Below are 19,774 nucleotides of genomic sequence, written 5' to 3'. Positions count from 1 at the left end.
GTATGCTTGACTCTCTAGCAATATAGAAACATTCAGATTATAAATACACAGACATATATATATATATATATATATATATATATATATATATATATATATATATATATATATACACACACACACACACACACACAATATATTTACATATTGGTATTGTTCTTTTGGTCATTAAGTTGGCTGGAATAAAGGGAATTTGTTCTAATTTTTAAGTGAATTACCTGTCAAGTGGCTTGTTACCACTGTCAGTATTCTACTCAAGAGATCATCCAACAGTGGAGTGAGGCAGTTTATCCCTTTACCCACTGTTGTGCAGTTGGTGCAACTATAGCTTAACAGTACTTAAGTACCCAGAAGTCAAAATCAAGCAGTCAACAAGAATATACAGAATATATCTTCAATGGCTGATTTTATGTGACGGATGTCTTGCATAGGGGAGTTTGAAGTGATCTACATCTGCTAGGTGGTGTAATTCATGTTTTCTAACAGTGAAGCACAGGAAAATGAGTGATATGACATTTTTAAATAGATCACAGTGCTACAGGAAGAGTTGGTGGTACTTTAAGATATTACCAACACAAAATAATGTATTGTGTGTGTGGTATATGTTGCAAAATGCACGACATACAAAGGATTATGTGGGGAAAACTTCAGCAAAAATACATTTATTCCTGTTTCTAGTGTGTGTGTGGTTTGCACTAATTTTATCTGTAGTGGTTTGATTAACATTCACTAATAGTTGCTCAGTAAGACTTTTAAATTTTCAACTACATGGACATTGTGATCACTGACCACATGTTGGACAAAGCAATTTTTTTGTTTATCCCTACCAGAATGGCTGGTATGGAAGACAGCTTGATAGAACCTAAGCCCTTATCACATATGTTAACTTTAATCAGCTGTTTGACAAAAATGTTAAGTCCTATAATACTGGTAACAATTTAAAAAGAAAAAGTGTATTTTATCCACCCCATACATATTGCATTTACATACTTATAAAGGCAATGTGAAGTGGATATTAGAAAGACTTTAATTTTAAAAGTGAAGGATGGCTTAACAACTTGGAGATGAACTAAGTCAATTAGTGTCACTTAGTAAAGAGGCCATTCACACAATGAAGCCCGAGTAAGATAGTGTTGAACACTGGAGACTATACTTCGAAGAGATTTGATATGCTCAAGGATGACACTCTTACACAGTGGTTTCAACAACAAGATAAAAATACCATATAACACAACTGATTGTCTTTTATTTGATTTATTACAGGGACTTTTGAGTTAACAGCTATTCAGACATTTGACCGTCAAGAAACTACTGATTCTCAGCGTATATAGTATTTCTAATGTGCAGGAGAATGTAATCTCATCATCCTTTCATCCAATAGTTTCTGCAACAGGCTCAAAAATGGAACTATAAAAAAAGCCCCTAAACCAATTTCAATGGAGCCAAACATCAAAAGCAAAAATAACTCAATTATAGGTTAAGCACTTTCGTTCTTTTAATAAGGAACTTTATAACAAAGTACAATAAGCACACACTAGGTTTAAATTTGATCAAAAAGTGACGTCATAAGACAAGCCACCAATGAATGGAAAAGTAAAAAAACAATTAATTACATACAGCGAAATTTACAGCCCACAAATAAAAATTTTTAGATAGTGATATTTTAACAAACTTTTAATGGTAATAGTTTCATTTAAACCTTGTGTTGTGTCAGCACACAGGAAACCTTGCCATTTTAATTCTAAATACTCTAAAAAAAATGATTATACTAATTGATAAAGGACTTGTGATTAATTCCCTGAACTACCAAAAAATTAAATTTTCTAAAATCAGAACAGACCATACTATGTCTGGCTAAAGCGTTACTGTTGTCTGTTTTTAATGGTTCTCAAATGTTCACTAATTCTACAACTTAGTTTCCTGGTGGTCTTGCCAGTATAAAAACTTGGACACCCACAACATAAAGCTAAATAAACTAATTCCTCACTTTTGCAATTATACTTGCCTTAGCCTCAAAAGTAAAACCAAGATGTTCAAAATGGTACTGACTGTTAGGATAAATGAAATTACAAAATTTACTAATTTACTTTTGCTACAGGGAAAAGAACCCACCGACCTTTTCTCATACCCACTACTGTTGTCTTTGAGGTGTTCCAATAAAAATTTTAATTGGCAATCTTCAAATATGGAACCACTTGCTATTTTACTGATAGGGCAGTGAAAAAACATATGATATCCTTTCACGACATGTTAAAGGATTCAGGACACGCAATTCAGATTCCTCTGTCCCAGCTCGAAAGAATCACTTCCTTAGTTACAGCCATTTGCTCACCCAATATTTCTGAAGTACTCTGTAGTGAACTTTTACAATACACCAGCTCATTACATTCCCAAAACATATGTTCGCAGTTAACTCTTTATTCCCAATCACAGCTCCAACATTTGCTATCCACCTGAAGAAAAATTCTTTTAAGTCTGCTTGGGGTATAACAATACCTATGCAAACACTTCCAAGCAAAGATCCTAAACCTTCTGGATTTTGTTTCATACTTGGGAGCCATACATATGCTCTCCCATTGTTCTCTTATAAACTGCTTTTCCAGCCGCTCTTCCCAATATTTTCTAACCTCCTCTGATGAGTAAGACTGAGCGGGCAGAGACCAATTGGATTGTCTTATTACAAGCCGATAAAGGTTCGGGCTTGAACACTGTTGTGCCACTGAAACCTTTGCTTATGCCACGTCCCCTTACTCATTGATTGGTTTTAAACTGGTTTAATTTTTTTTTAACAAGTGTTTTATTGACCTTAATTTATAAGAAGTTGGTCTTTCTTGATTTGTTTGTGGTCTGATGAAGTGTATTGATGTATTGATGAATTATACAGAAAAGTACTTACTGTTGTTTTCTTTCGAGAGAAAAGTTTGTTTATTTAGTCCTCGGCAGTGTTAGTTATGTTCTTCATATTTTTTCATTAAACCTCCTCTGATTGATAACTTTATTTATCCTGCAATATTTTATACATCAACTAATTATCCCTCTGTTAAACAGCAGCTTCTTGTTTTAGATTCAGCTAAAAACTCTACCAGATAAGGTCTTTCACTTAAAATTCCTCTATCCCTTACTCTTCTCTATATCCTGTTTCAATCCCTATTGGGAGGGCAATCTCGAGCCTGCAGTCCAAATGTTTTATCCTGATCCCACTCTAGTTAATCGTTTCCAATACCTTGGTTCTTTTCCCAGTTTTCTACAGTAAACTCCAGCTCCCTATACCTATTTTCTTTACCTCTACTTGCCATCATCCTTATTGGCAGAATCTTCTTTCTCCATTCTTAGGTTGGCTTACTTCTTAGAACACTTTCTGCTACTTTATGAAATGATATTCTATATGGTTATTCTCCTTACGGATCTGCATCCAAAATCCCACACTCTCTTTCTTCAACTCCCCCTTCATCATTCCTTTCCATTTTAAATTATAACCTTCTGATGCATCATCATCCCTTTCCATTCTGAATTATAACCTCCTGCTTGTTATGTATATGAGCCTTAACTGTGCAATTCTAAAATATCCCATCAAATCACGTAATCCTAAACCTCCCTGTTCTATGGGAAGGTTCAATTTATCCCACTTAACTCTTGCCTTCTTCCCCTCAGATAATTTTTTTCAACTCTTTACTAATTATTGATCGGAACTTCTCCCTTGGTTGATAAAAATATGCCTGACCCATATATAAAACTAAAGGGACAAAAAACATTTTCACTGCTTACTATCCATATCCATAAGCATATCTTTTGTTTAGTCTCTTCCCAAATATCCTTAGCTGACATAACAGAAGATTTTAAAATACATACTCCTAAACACTTCATCTTACATACCCAAAAATATGGGTATAGCTGAACAAATTCATATGTGGATATATAATTTTTGACTATTGCCTTTGCTTTATTGTCATTCATTTTATACCCTGAAAGGTCTTGAAATTTCAAAATGTTCAACAACACAACCTGGTTTTATGTTGGTAGGAACACCTACACATAAAAGGAAAGAAATTTATAATCCCATGTGATCAGAAGTTATGCAAGTTTTCTGGATAGCATTTTCTTTCTGTGAGATTGGTCATATGGGCATCTATGCGAATTCATAACATACTTGAACGATACCACAGATTTTTAAAATTGAAATTTAAGTGGTCAGATAAAATGAATTTTTGTATGTTTTGTTATAGAAGGATGCGTTTAATCAAAAATTTGCTTCTAACATTTATAGAAAGATGACATACTCCAATTTCATTCTGAATTACAACAGTGGGCACCCCAAGTAGCTGGAACAAAATGGGATTAAGGAACTGACGATGCATTTATCTAGATTAATTTCTTTCTGATGATGAATGCTTTAAAGAAAATGTTTAGTGATAAGGCATCTCTTAGGAGTATAAAGAATTGAACAGGGACACAAGATGTCTCTTCAAAACTTTTGAACTCCATCAAAAATACCACTTTTAATAAAAATGAACCAAAGGATGATATGTTGTTCTCTCAGGCTATAGTAATTCGTTATACCATTAAGGAGGTTATCAAGAGAAAATTGTCCCATTTTGACTTATAACACAGAAATTTCTAGGAAAATGGGCCAAGAGCCTTGTGTATCATTTTTAAGCAAGAAAACAATTTTTACATTTTGTAATTACGTCTTCAAGTTAAACAAAGCTCATTATGATAACTGCACATTATGAATTCCTAATTCTGTCTGTATGCCTTTAAGATTTTTTTGTGACATGGGACTTCATAATGTGACTATTCTTATCATGTTGTCAATTTCATCACACTACAGTACTAAAGTGTGGCAATTCTTGTTGTCCAGCATTCTAAGGAAGACCTGACACAATGTGGCCCAAAGCGATCAATAAGGTTTTCATTTCTTGTACTTTGAGGGCCAGTGGTGTTTCATTTCAGAACCGGGACAGTGGTTTTGTGGAGTTTCTGTGGTGGTCTTTTTGGAATTTATTGTTTTTGACAGTTCGTATTCCTGCTATATGGACAGGTATCATTAGCACCTCCTAGGAAACACTTGGGGGGGGGGGGTATTCAAAAACATGTAGCACACTCTGCAAACCTGTTTCCAGCAGGTCTGCATGCTGCGATACACATTTTTGATTTATAGACTGTTGCAGACCTTACAGTAGTATTGAACAATGTCTATTTAGAATTAGTAGCACACACAAATTGATTAGACAATTTTTTTTAAATTAAGTAACTAGAACTCACTTTTCATGAAAATGTTATTTCTATAAACAAGTAAACCACTGAATAAAAAAGGAAAAGTCTCCTTTTCGGATTCACTTCATCCCCTACATGACCTTACTCATTTACTAACCCTACACAGAGTACTAAACACCCTCTGAACAGCACCAATAAATATGATACACACACACACATTTCAAAATGTAGGACAATACAAGCATATCAAAATATCTAAATTCCATTACATTGCCCTTACTCTAACCATATTCTGCAAATACTTGCACACACATTCAACCCAGATGCTGAAACTTTTGTTAAAAATGAAAGTTTTAGCATTAGTACCCACATCCACTTACCATACGTTCAACGTTCACACTTCAACTATTCCTGCTACAGACTACGTAAACATTTGACTAGTTCCCTCCACCAGAAAAACCTTCAATAATCTGCAAGTCTGACCAAAAACTAACTCTACCAGGAGCAACAGCTGGTATTGCTTCAGTGGTATACCAGGCACTGCCATATACAATACAGCAGTCCAGGCAGAATAAATTATGCAAATTAGCCATTTACACTTTCACAGAGCTTTACACTGGGAAGAAAATAGCATAGCACAGCAATTCAAAGACAGGCTGTACCTTGCTACTTGGAATGAAGTAATAGGGACTCTCCACTGTCGTTTTATAGTATACAATCACTGCTACCTATTGCAGGAGTGGGGCTGCCAGCACCACAGCAGCTAAGTACCATGAGGCTCTTGTGCGTTTGTGTGTGTCTGCGTTTGTGTGTGTCTATTTATGTACGGGCTATCTGCATTGTAAATTGAGAAGCAGGCAGCGAACTGTGTAGTTTAACAGTAGGGCCTAGGAACAGAGTATTGGGCATATAAAAAGAAACAGAAAAGTGTGCTTGTAACTCATACCTGCCCATGCTGCCTCTAGGCATCTGCTTTACTGGTTTAGCCCCACTTCGCTCGATCTGGTCCCCACCCTGCCCCGGTAGTACTACATTTATAGTACCACTGACACACCCCTTAATTAGCTAACCAACTACACGTGCTCCTAGAACCCAGCAAACTCCTAGCAAAATAATACACCCTCTATCCACCCCACTATCCATATTAGCCCACCCATAGCTATTCTATTCTCTATAATTTTTTATCCACAACATAAACTCAATACAGACCCTACCCTAGTAATTTACTATGACTACAGCTAAAACACTAATGCTTCTACCCTTAATACCCTTGATATTCATTCCTAATCACCTAAGCTCATATGAGAATATGTACAGCATCTTGAAATTCAATACCCAAACTCTCAGACACCAACCCAGCATTTAATAAGTTTATCTACCACATAACCATCCTCTCTCCTTATTCCTCTTCCCCCAATTACCATCACCCAACTAAATACCGCTACATTAGCTTAAAAAACAAAAGCTACGAAAAAATCATAAACAAAATTTTAAGACTCATAAGCAACTTAAAAAGTAATCTTATGAAGGATGGAGACATCCACCCCAACCCTGGCCCATCCACAGCAGTAGACCCAAGCACACCATATAACAACCCAATGTGTACTACCCAGATTGATAGACTTCCAAACTCATTTCTGGTCTATCATCTCAACATCAGAAACCTAAACAAGATCCATAGTCTACATGGACTCTTAGCTGTTCACTCCCCTGATATCCTCTGCCTCACAGAAACCTGGCTAAAACCAATAACCAAAGATAACGAAATACCCCCCCCCCCAACAGTACAACATCCTTAGACAGGACTAGATCTCCAAGAAAGGTGGGAGGGGTAGCTGTACTATACAAGTCTACCCTAACAATAACAACTGACACTCAACAGCCCCTCCCCAGTTTGGCAATGCAGAAATTCTCATCACCAAACTAATAATAAATAAATCTGGTATTAATCTTCTCCACCCAGGCCGTTCCACCACTCCTACCCAATCAGCTGCCCTTGATAAATCTCCTGTAGAAATTGCAAGCAGCTTCACCTCCTTCTTTACTGAAACTCTCCAGTCTCTAGCTACCCATCTCACTCCATCGGACACAAACACCAGCTCTGGCACATCTAGCCCTGATACATCCAGCACCCAACCCATCTTACCTTTCAAACCGTACCTACCAACCTGATCCAGACCATACTCAAAAAGCTAAAACCTACTACCCTAGCTGCCAAGCACCTCCCAGCTGAATATCTTCAAAAAGCAGCTGATGCCACAGCACTTCCCATTTCTATTCTGATCAACAGATCCATCTCAGAAGGATCCATCCCAGCAATATGGAAAATATCACATTATACCTTTCCATAAAGGAGGAAATGCCACAGAATTATATAACTTTATAGCCATTCTTTCACTACTAGCTAAAATCATGGAAAGATGCATACACATACAAATCATGCACTTTCTTATTCAAAACGTAAAGGTCGCCGACTCTCAGCACGACTTTAGGCCATTCCACAGTACCACCATGGCTCTTCTATCTTTCTTTAATGTTATCAATCTTCATTGTAACAACAACAAACTATCCTCAGCACTCTTCCTAGATCTCTCAAAAGCTTTCGATATGGTCAACCATCAGCTACTGCTCAATACCCTACAAACCATCGGTTTAGACCAACATGCAATATAATGGTTTCACTCCTACCTAAACGGTGGACAGCAGGCTGTCTTATGGCAGAGCAAGCTGTCATCCCAACTTTCTCTATCCCTAGGTGTCCCACAAGGGGCCATACTAGGTCCCCTTCTTTTCTCTATCTTTATCAATGATCTGCACACCACCATCCCAGGAGCCACCTGCATCCAATATGGAGATGACTCAACGCTAATATGCTCCGCCTCCTCTCCTACACAACTTCTAACCCTCACCCAGACCACTTTCAGCACAGTAGAAACATGGCTAACACTGCCTGCTTCTAAATCCTAACAAAACCAAGCTACTACTTCTCTCCCCAACCACAGAATTTCTACTCCTTCCTCCAATATCAAATCTAGCAATGACACCATTATCTCCCCTGATGACCTTGCAAAGCTTCTAGGCGTAATAATAGACAACAACTTTAAATTTGATAAACATGTAAATCACACTATTAAGTCCGTCAACAAAAAACTTGGCTCCCTGTACAGAGCCAAACCTTTCCTCACCCCCCAGCTAGGGTAGCTATTGCAAGATCACACCTCCTCTCTACCCTTATTTATGCCTCCCCCGTACTCACCAACCTATCCAAAACCGATCTCAACAAATTATCAGGATGTTACAGTCATATAGCCAGATTCACTACTGCCATGGCTCATAGGACCCACCATTGCCAGAACCTCAAAGCACTGGGATGGCTAGAGTATCCTACCCTTCTACAGTTCAACCAGCTTATAGTAGTGCATAAAATACTCCATCAACCTCAGAACATCCCTGCCCTCAAAAATATTCGCACCCCTCACAGTGCCTCCAGGCCATTACGCTCAGCTGATAAACTAATGATATTGACCTAAAAATCCAACAAATCTGCAGGTGATGCTATACTTGCCAACTCAACCGGTAAACTCTGGAATCTACTACTGTTACCAAGGAAACCTCACTACCTCTATTTAAAAGAGGACTCAAAAAATACCTCACATCTCATTGGCTGTGCTCTTGTTCTAAACCTAACAACTTCACTAACACATGTCTTGCTACCCAACCTGCTGTTTAGCCAAGTATCTATGCCTCATAGCATTTGCATGTCTAAGCATTGTGAATTATGATATCTGATTGTATTCTATGTTCACATTTTCTGATACGTCTCTGCCAAGCAGATGCAAGTCTGCACATTGTGTACATTGATATCTACCTGTATTCTTTGCCAATATTTTTCTAAACATGTCTGCCTGAGTTCATCAGTGATGTATGTACCGTCTCTTTTTTGGTATGTGGAGCTTTTCTCCCTGGGCCTCCGCTGAAAATGGACATATATCCAGTTGGACTATCCCGGTCAACAAATGTAAAATAAATAAATGTGTTTATATATATATATATATATATATATATATATATATATATATATATATATATATATATATATATATATATATACATATACACACACACACACACACACACACAAGAATGAGTGTCTATAATTTATATATAGATAAAACTGATGCCCCCATATTTTATATATATCTATAGATAGATATATATACATACATATATATACACATACATAAATATATACATACATATATATATATATATATATATATGTATATATATATATATATATATATATATATATATATATATATATATATATGGGTCTACTTCACTTGACCTAAAACTCATGATACCCATTTGACCAACACTCAGTTGACCTAAATTTTATTTCACCGACTCCCATTTCACCGACATTTAAGACACAGACTCGTTGTTGGTTTCCCTTCACCTGCAACTTACTTGTAATAAAAAGAAATGATGCGGTGGTATGGCGGTAGCGATGTTACCTCACAGCAAGAGGTTCTCCCATTCGATTCTCGGCTGGGCTTGGGAGTGCCTTCTGTGTGGAGTCTGCATGTCCTCCCCGCAGTTGGGTAGCGTTCGAAAGACATGCGTGTGTAAATGGGTGTGCCTTCATTGAAGGTTGGGCGTCGAGCTGGCACCTCTGCGTTTTGTAAAAATCTACTGCCAATCATTAGTGGGCCGAAGTTCCGTTGTGGCAACCCCTTACCAGGAAAAGCCGAAAGACAAACAACAGCAACAACTGTTACTTACAGTGCTGACTGTTAGAATTCCAATAGTCATGTAGAAACTAGTGTTGTAGTGTTTCTAACTGTGGGTTTGTCTCTTTACATTTTTATGGGAAGTATCTAACTTAATTTGACAAATGTTTTATGAGTTCCCAACAGTAGTGGCAGTGTGTAGAGTATTGTAAGGCAATTTAAAGGTATATGCCCTTTTCCCCCACTGTAGTGCGATCCTGGAGTTATATAATTGGGAGGGTGTACAGCCCCCCACATTGGGGGGGTGTGGGGGGCAAAGCCCCCTACCTAGTTTGGTTGTACATTGTCCCGTTTCTGTTAATAGGGTAAGTCATTTTTAAGTCCTGGAAAGAGTTAGTTATTAGTGTTTTAAGTGTGCATGTCTATGGTTTAAGAGTTAGTATGCTGAAATTCAGCACTGCAAGAAGTGAGTGGCCAATGTTGACTCACCCACTCTGAGGGAAGGGAGGCAGTCTGTCTAGGCTTACTGCAATATGTAGCAGCATTAAGAGCCAGGCGGGCTCCATGCAGCAAGTGGGTAAACCACTTAATCCATTACCACCCTTACCATTATTTCTATCAGTACTAATAATGTTGGGGGTATATGTGAAATAATGTGCATAATGCAAAATCCTGACCACACGGAGGTGATCTGCTACCGGATTTAAATGGAATTGTACCTTTAAAACCGGCCCTCGAGAAACGGGTGGTAAAATACTAGTAGCTGACTGATTGTCTAAGTTTTAAATGTGTATAAATGAAGAATGCTATAATGTTTGTGTATGTATTTGAAGAAGGGCTTGTCCCGAAAGCACTTATGTTTTATTAAAATAGTTCCTGGTTTTAACGGCTTGGTGGTTGCTTGCTCCATTATTTTGTTCTACTTTATTTTTTTTGGTCAGAGTAAGTTAGGAAATGGGTAAAATAAGCTCTGAAGAGTATGCAAAATATTAGTGTCACAATTGATTACACAGCACAAATCAAAGGGACTACAAAACACTGGCCTGAACAAGGATACGTAAGCATACACCTTATAAGCAGTCAAAGTCAGTCCACCAAGTCAGCCTACTGGGTACTGTATTTGTGCTGCATGAAGCAAATGGGCCATCTAACATGAGCCCAGAGGATATGAAAATGGAGCTTGAACTAGGGATTAGTGCTTCAGATGAACTATCTGGAGAGTAAAGTAGCTGAGAGAATGAAATAACTTGAGGTGCAAAAGAAGCAACATCAAAGAGAGTCTGAAGATGTAGAGAAGGAAAGGAACAATCAGAAATATGCTGCATAAAAATGAAAAAGAGAAAGAGACAGACAGAGAACAGGAGGAATAACTACAAGAAGTGTTCACCATCGCCAGTCACAAGTAGCAAGAGTGAAAACTCAACCCTAAAACCCAAAGTCAGAATTAACTTGTTTCCTCAATATAAAGGGGTGACATTGGCAGTTTTAGTTGGACATTTGAACTACAGCACACTAAGAGGTTACAGGGAAGACAATACTCAACATCTGAAATGTCTTACTCTGCTGTTGGGACAGCTGTAAAATTAAGAATGTTCTTTATGAATATTTTAACTTGCATCTGAATCTTATGGAAAAAAATAAAGAATGTAGAGAGGAAAAAAAAAACAGAAGTAGCAATTTCATTGCAGAAATAAACACGAACTTTAAAAGGTGGGTGAATGGATTCTAAGTAAGTATTTCTGGATTGTTAGGAGACCATAAGTTAAGGCAGCATGCAATCACTACCTTACCTGATATCTAGCAGTCAACACAGAAGACTGAAGCTCTGAGCTGCTTGCTGTGCCCAGGGTTCAGTATTTGAGTCCTTCCACTTAATTTGCCTACTCTTGTGACTCTGATCAAGTCACTTACCCAGACAGTGCTCTGCAGTTCCCCTGAGAAAGGACAATTGTGCCCAGTGGTTTTACCCAGTCAACAGACAGATAAAACAATACATCCAGAAATAAAAAATATGGAAATCTGGTTACCAAACCAGGAATATACCTCAGATGAACAGATTTGTAAAAAGGCTGAACACTACCTAGTGTGGAGGACACTACTGATACTTATCTAACACTTCATGTCCATATAAAGGAACTCATAGAAGGCAGCCTAAACCATTACAGCAGGTTCCAAAGGCTAAGGGGAAAGCCTGTGGTTCCAGTACATCCCAAGGTTTTGAGGTTAGAAGATTCCAATATAACAATAAAACAAGCAGTATTCACGAAGAACGAATCCAATCCACCAATTTGAACAGTTTTATTGCATAAAAAACGGAACCATGTATAACTCCTTTTCTGTTTTTTACGCAATAAAACTGTTCAAATTGGTGGATTGGATTCGTTCTTCGTGAATACTGCTTGTTTTATTGTTCTAAGTGACTTTTGGGCAGTATATATCCATTTCTTCATTTTTTCAAGATTCCAATATAGCCAACTGGGCATATACAGTCCAAATGTCCACACTTATAGGACAGGGAACACATGACATACAAGACACTTAACACGAGATAGCACCACATTACTTGCGTGTTGTCTTAAAACGTCTGCTTCATATTATCAAGAGCATGTAACCTGTCCTGGTAGAAGGTAAAGAAATAATTTCTAATATGGATACCACATCAGATACAAGAGAAGATGATTAATTGCCCACGGAGTCCACTCCATTTACAGCCATGAAAGGGAAATTGGACAGGGTTCACTTAGACTAAGAAGGGTAGCAGTGAGACAAATGTGGCAGGGTTTGATGCTATCCCAATCGATGTTCTGAGAGGAAATGACTTTGATGACACATCACCTTGCATGCATATAAGTACATGCAGCCACACATGCAGACAAGCATGTGGGGAAGGCAGCATAGGAGACTTCCAGCCAAAACACACAGCTCTTAACAGGTGTTGAGGATGTGGAAAACAGCATGCCTGATTCTGAGATACAGCTGTCAAAAGTACTGTACTTCCTTTGGAAGGGCTTCTTTGGCTGAATAGATTGTTGGTGGAGATCAGCCTAAATCTGAGCCACAGCCGTCAAAATAAACAAGACTTCTTTGGAAGGGGAAATGGTGAGGAGAAAACTGTCAAATGCTAGCTTACAAAAATTGAGGAATTTAGCCAATGAGGCTTCTGATTCTGAAGGGTTTGAGGGAGTTTTTACATGGGGACATGAGGTTAATGAACAGAGTATGGACTCCTGACGGGGCTAGAGGAAGAAGTGATACAGCAGTTGAAGTCCCAGGGGATTTCTGTTGGGCACTTATGGTCACAACCCAACATATTCCTTCTTTAGGCCATCAAGGCATAAAGCATACAAAAAGGAGCCTTGCAACTGCTGAAACATTATAGAAAATCAGTGGTAGTCCCATTTCAATTATTTCCAGTTAGAGATAGGAGTTGGATCATTTGGCTGTGGTTAGTTATTTCTTTTGCCATCTATCTGCTTAAGGCATTTAATTTGATTATTCTCTATGCAAGCACATGCATGTTTGAAAAACGAAACATATAACACTGCTGTTTAATTTCTATTAAATTATTTACTAGTATTCAGTAACAAAAGCTTCAGGGTGGTTATTTATTTATTAGTTCATAAGAACATTGGCACAGTACTGGTTTATCATTAACTGCTGGCATCCACCTTTTGAAAGGCAATTCTTTTAACCACTGTTAACAAACTACTATATCATGGTTGCCCAAGTGGACAGTACCTGTGTACCCGGTGTTCTAGATTGGTTTGACACTATTTCTGTAAAGGTGGGAAGGGAATACTTGTACTAGAATTGCATCATTAGGCCCTCCTAAGTAACACTATGTGCATAAGCAAAACATTTTCAGACAAGTCTCAGGCACAGAACTGAGACCAATGTGGTTGAAATCTTGAGAATCCAGTGATTATAACACTACTCTACAACTATTCAGTGCAAACTTTATTGAGGTGTGGCTGGTGCTGGTCATAGCTTGAGGCAGCTGTGAACAGTTGTCATATACACTAAAGGCCAATTGTCTCTCGCATATCATTATGGCTCAGCTGTCCTGATCATGAAACCATATCCCCTGACCATTACACACCAATTGGTGGTTGCGATACAGACACACTAGTCTCAGTCTGTCACAAATTGGTGGCAGTAACTGCGGTGGTGGTGCTGCGGTAGCGTTGTCGCCTCACAGTAAGACGTTGTCCTGTTCGATTCTCAGCTAGAGCGTCTTCTGTGTGGAGACATGCGTGAATGGGCATACCTTCGTTGAAGGTTGTGCGTCAGGGCTGGCAACTCAGCATGTAAAAATCTACTGCCAATCATTAGCGGACCGGAGTTCCGCTGTGGCGACCCCTAACCGGGAAAAGCCGAAAGACACAACAACAAGTGTGGATTTAAAACCCATATGATGAGGATAAAAACAGATTATGACTTAACTCTTGATTGAAACAGACTATACTTACTGTTGATTCACTATACAAAAAAACTTAACATTCTATGAAGTCTGTGCAGACTTGCACTGAACTTATGCGATGATTAAGAATGTAAGCTATGAATACCAACATAGTACTTTCTTTTTTATTCAGAGCTACATAAATTAGAAAAATATCAACTCGTGCTGACAACAAAACTTAAAAGGAAAAACTACAGCAGGAATGTGGAAAGTTTTGAAAGAGAAACTGAGTGCAAAAAAAAAAAAATGTTTAACATCAGGATTTAGGCATACAATGTTAGGGGGATGCATTTCCTTAAGAACAAGATGCTCAATTAAGATGAGAGAAAAAATATTAAAAAAATGGAAAATAAGTTTAACTACAACTTCGAAAAGTGAAATAAACAGGCTGGACAAACAAATTAAGCATAGTGTGGGACAAGATAAAGAAACATTTGAAAAAAAAGTATATGAAGATATTGAGCATAATAAGAAACCATTTTAAACATATGTAAGCTGTGGAAGGAGTAAATACACATAAACCAATAAACTGTGCGCAGATAAAATTTATTCTCAGACACAATGGATTATAGATATACTTACAAAACCTTATTCAAAACAGTCTGGCTCCACAAAGGAGGTGATAAGTTGTTCTAGTGACATCCAGGTAACCTCTGATACTAGAATCAGATTACATTGAAAACTAACTTTGCAAACTGGACCCAAGCAAACCACAGGAAGGAGAAGGAATTAGTAATAATGACCTGAGAACACTTCAGCAAGAAGTTATAGTATCATTATATTTATTTATTTACTAGGGCATATAAATATGGTGAAATTCCTCAAGACTGGAGACATGCGCTATTAAACCTATCTTTAAAGGAAAGGGGAGTAGGACAAACCCAGAGTCATATAGTCTACTTTCATGTTGTGGATAAATAATGGAGAAGGTAATATTGGAGACATTATTGTCAGAACTGTAAAGGTGGGATTTGAAACCATATATCAGCATGCACATGTTGAAAATAGATCTATTACCACCTGTAACATGACATACAACAATATAATAACAGCTATGAATGAAAAATTGTGCTGTGATGCAAGTTAGATTTAACTTTAGCATTTGACAGGGTCATACACAAAACACTGATCAATAATTTAGAACAACTAGGTATTGATTTACTCTTGATAAAATGGACAGCTGCATGACTTACAAATAGGACATGACAAGTATCATAAAGCAATTGGCCACGTGAAATTCTTGGTTACAGTCAGAATGTCCCACATGGCTTTGTCCTGTTTCTTTCAGGCCTTTTTCATCTGAGGTGTTCTACAGTTTGTATGCAGACAACCTGAAACTGGGTAAACTGATGACATGTTACAGCCAGGGCAAGTCTGCAAAAGAACTTGACTCAATTGACCATTTGGGCACAGGAAATAATATTCTGATAAATACATCAAAAACTAAGCATATGAGATTTGGGAAACAAACTGAAAGATGAATATTTAATACAGCACATAGTGACTGAAACTGTAGATTCATTTAAGGACCTGGGTATATGGGTAGATCCAGCTTTGAGGGTTTTCTATTCATATCAACCAACTGGATAACGATAGTTACAGAACTACAGGTTGTATAAAAAGATTTATAAAGTCTAGGAAAAAAGAAATGAAGTCATTGTTTGTTAGCATTAGACTCAAACATGAGTATGGAATAACAATATGGAAACCTTAAGAATACAACAAAAACATACCAAGGGTATACATGAATGTGAACATTTAAGTTATTATGAAAGACTACAAGAGAAACTGTACAAGTTCAGATATTTAATAGGAGATCTTATTCACATATATAGGACATTTAGAGACAACTACCTCTCGGAATGTTTGGGGTTATCAAAATGTAGTAGAGAATCATCAGACAACCTAAGTAGAAGATTCTGTAGGAATGAGAAGTGTACTATTTGGTTCTTTGAGACAGCAGATTATGTACTGAACAGACTACCAAATTACATTAAAAGCAAGCATTACATATTTTTGAGAACAGCCTGGACACTTACAGGAAAGTACAGTTGTGTGCACTTGTCATACATAAATGTAGATGTTCGAGTGTATTCACTGTTGCAGTCATCACATTTGGGTTATCCCTGCCAGGGTAGCCCTCAGCCAGCCCGAATACCAGAGGCTTAGTATTTCTGCATTGGTTGCGGTCACTTCAGGACTGATGTCAGATGGTCAGTAGTATAAAGTAAGGCAACCAACGCCATTACATCAGTTTTTCTTGTCCTAACCTGTCAGAAGCCCCCAAGTGGAAGACAGGTTCTAGTGGAAGAACCCCACCAGTAGAAAGTAAATACCAATATGTCCCTTGTAAGGAAAGAGAAGAAAGAAGAGGGGGGGTGGAAGGAGGGAAACCAGGACTGCAACAGTGAATACACGTGAACATCTACATTTATGGTAAGGGTACACAACTGTACTATGTTCTTTGTGTTTCACTGTTGCAGTCATCACATTTGGGTTGATTCCCAAAGCTGAGGAAAAGGGTGGAGGGAGTCAAGGAAACTAGGGGCTGGCTAGGTTGCCCTGCAAGACTGCAGAGGCAAACTCTGCCCTGGATTTGGAGAAAATAGGCAGGTGGTAATGTTTATTAAAGGTGTGAACAGATGTCCAGGTGGCAGCCTCCAAGAAGTCCCTGGTGGGGACTCATCTGAGGAAAGCTGCAGAGGTGGAGGCTGCTCTGGTGGAGTGAGTCCTGATCCCCTTGGGGGGAGGCTTTCCGTGTTGCTTGTAGCAGAAATTGATACAGCGTGCTATCCATTTGGAGATGGTTTATTTGGAGATGGCTTTGCCCTCTTCCCCTAGAGCAAAGCTAACCAGTAATTGATTAGACTTTCTAAAGGATTTAGTCCTGTCTAGATAGAATCTGAGCTGTCTGTGCACATCTACAGAGTACAGGATCCTTTCACCCCTCCCTTGTTCTGTGGGTTAGGGAAAACGGTTGTCAAATGAATGGATTGATTGAGAGACACACTGGACACCACGTTGGGCATGAAGGATGGGTTAGTCCTGAGGGATACCCTGTCAGCATGGAAGATGATGAAGGGTTCCACAGCCATGAGTGCTTGCAGGTCAGAGACCCTTCTGGCTGAAGTGATAGTCAGAAGGAAAGCTGTCTTCCAGGAGAGAAATTTTAGCTCTGCTGAAGATACTGGTTCAAAAGGGGGGGGGGGGGTGAGCTTTTCCAACACAAAGTTAAGGACCCAAGCTGAGGGTGGTGCTCTTCTGGGTGGCCTCAAGTTTCTAGCCCCTCTTAGGAACTGTTTGATCAGAGGGTGTGAGAAAAGGGGCTGCTCAGTGGGAAAATGAGCAGAGATAGCAAAGGCATAACTTTAATACAGAAAAAAGAGAGGTCACTGTGAAGAAGGTCAGCTAAGTAAACCAGGATGAGAGGGAGGGCTGTGCTGTACTGGCTCCCTTAGCCTGAATCCAGGTGCAGAACCCTTTCCATTTGTCAGCATAAGACTTTCTAGTGCTAGGGCGTTTGGCCTCGCATAGAACATCTAGAACCTGTTTACTGAGGTTGGTAGATTGATCGGGGGTTAGGGAATAAGCCAAGCAGCCAAACTGAGCGTCTTCAATTGGGGATGCATGAATTCCCCTTCCCTCTGGGTCAAGAAGTCTGGAATCTGCGGGAGATGCCAAGGTGGCAGAGGGGACAGGCTGCACAGCAAAGAGTACCAGTGCTGATGAGCCTGGTCTGAAGCTATAAGAACCATCCTTGGTTTTTCTTCCTTTATTTTGAGCAGTACCCTGGGGATGAGAGGTAGTGGAGGAAAAGCATAGATCGATAGACTGACCCAGAGGAAGGGCAGGGCATCCACTTTCCAAGCCATACAGTGATGCTCCCTGGTGCAGAACTTGCTGAGCTGATGGTTGGTGTGGGAGGCAAAGAGGTCGACCTTCGGGGTGCCCCATTTCGGAGTTATTACGGTGAAGGTTCTTCGGTTGAGCTGCCACTCATGTGGGTCCAGAGGATTTCTGCTTAAGTGGTCTGCCAGAGAGAGTTGAGAGAACCTGGTAGGAATTGTGCTAATAGGTGGAGTTGCATGGCAGAGGCTGTGTGCCAAAGGGTCATGGCCAGCCTGCAAAGAGGGTAGGAGTGGGTCCATCCCTGTTTAATGATATACCACATCACCGTGGTGTTGTCTGTTTTGATCAGGAGAGCCCCTGGCGAGAGAAGGGGTTTGAAAGCTATCAAGGCATGCTGGACAGCTATCATCTCTTTTCGGTTGATGTGCAGATGGATTTGCTGTGGGCTCCATTGGTCCTGTATGCACCTGCCATCCAAGTGTGCACCCAGACACAGTCTGATGCATCTCTGGTGAGGGTCTGGGAGGCGTGGGGTGGTGAGAAAGGTGGTCCTTTGTTGTGGGAGCATGCTGTTGCCCACCAAAGAAAATCTTTTCTGAGGCAAGGTATTGTAGGTATAAGAGTCTCCAGGTCTTGAGAGTGTTGACACCAAAGGCTTTTTAGGTACCACTGAAGTTTCCTCATATGCAGTCTGGCATACGGAATGAGTAGAATGCAAGATGCCAGGAACCCCAGAACTTGCAGGATTTTCCTTGCAGATAGTTGGGGTCTGGTGGCTAGTTGAGAGAAGTAGGCTGTCAGGAAAGTTTGCTTTTCTGGTGTAAAGAATGCCATCTGGGATGCTGTGTCCAGGCTTGCTCCCAGGAATATAATCCTTTGGGTGGGTACCTGTTTGGATTTCTTTTTGTTGATTGTGTACCCTAGGAAGTTAGTAGGGACTTTACAAGGGCCAGGTGCTTCAGCAGCTTAGCTTTCCCTGGCTGTCTGCCTGAATTAGGCAGTCGTCTAAGCATGGGTAAATCTGGATATTCCTTTGTCTGCAAAAGGCAATGGCTGGAGCCAGACATTTTGCGAAAACTCTGGGAGCAGTAGATAAGCCAAAGGGAAGGGAAGCGCAGATAACAAAGTGCTGAGATCCTGCCCTGAAATGGAAATATTTCCTGCATGATGCAGAAACACAAGCAACCTCCATCCCCCAACACAACCCAAATGACACATAGTCCACAGATTCACTGTGCCACTCAAACACAGCCAATAAGGCAAAACAACATACCCAACACACTAGTCATAGGTGACTCTACAGTCAGGCACACTGATGTCCCACTCACCAGGCTAAACAAGGAGAAGGTTACTGTCAGCTGCCTGCTGGGTGCCACGATCCGCCACATAACCCACGCACTCAGGTCACTCCACAACAAGTACAAATATGACTCTGTCATTGTCCATGTTGGTGTGAATGACCTGAGACGTACCTCCCTGGACTACATGAAAAGAGACATGGAAGAGCTCTGCGATCTTG

At 39.4% G+C, this 19,774-nt stretch overlaps 1 protein-coding gene across 4 annotated transcripts in view; it reads right to left on the bottom strand.

Moving 5' to 3' along the window:
* The window catches only part of LOC122801553 (LIM and senescent cell antigen-like-containing domain protein 1), a 1,529,428-nt gene that overhangs the window by 876,318 nt on the left and 633,336 nt on the right, over positions 1–19,774 (bottom strand). The window lies entirely within an intron of this gene.

Source organism: Protopterus annectens, chromosome 5.part0, assembly GCF_019279795.1.
Source record: "Protopterus annectens isolate FY-2018-M chromosome 5.part0, PAN1.0, whole genome shotgun sequence".
NCBI classification, from domain to species: Eukaryota; Metazoa; Chordata; order Ceratodontiformes; family Protopteridae; genus Protopterus; species Protopterus annectens.
The sequence above is the reverse complement of the archived record's forward strand: the minus strand, read 5'-3'. Positions and strand labels throughout refer to the sequence as shown.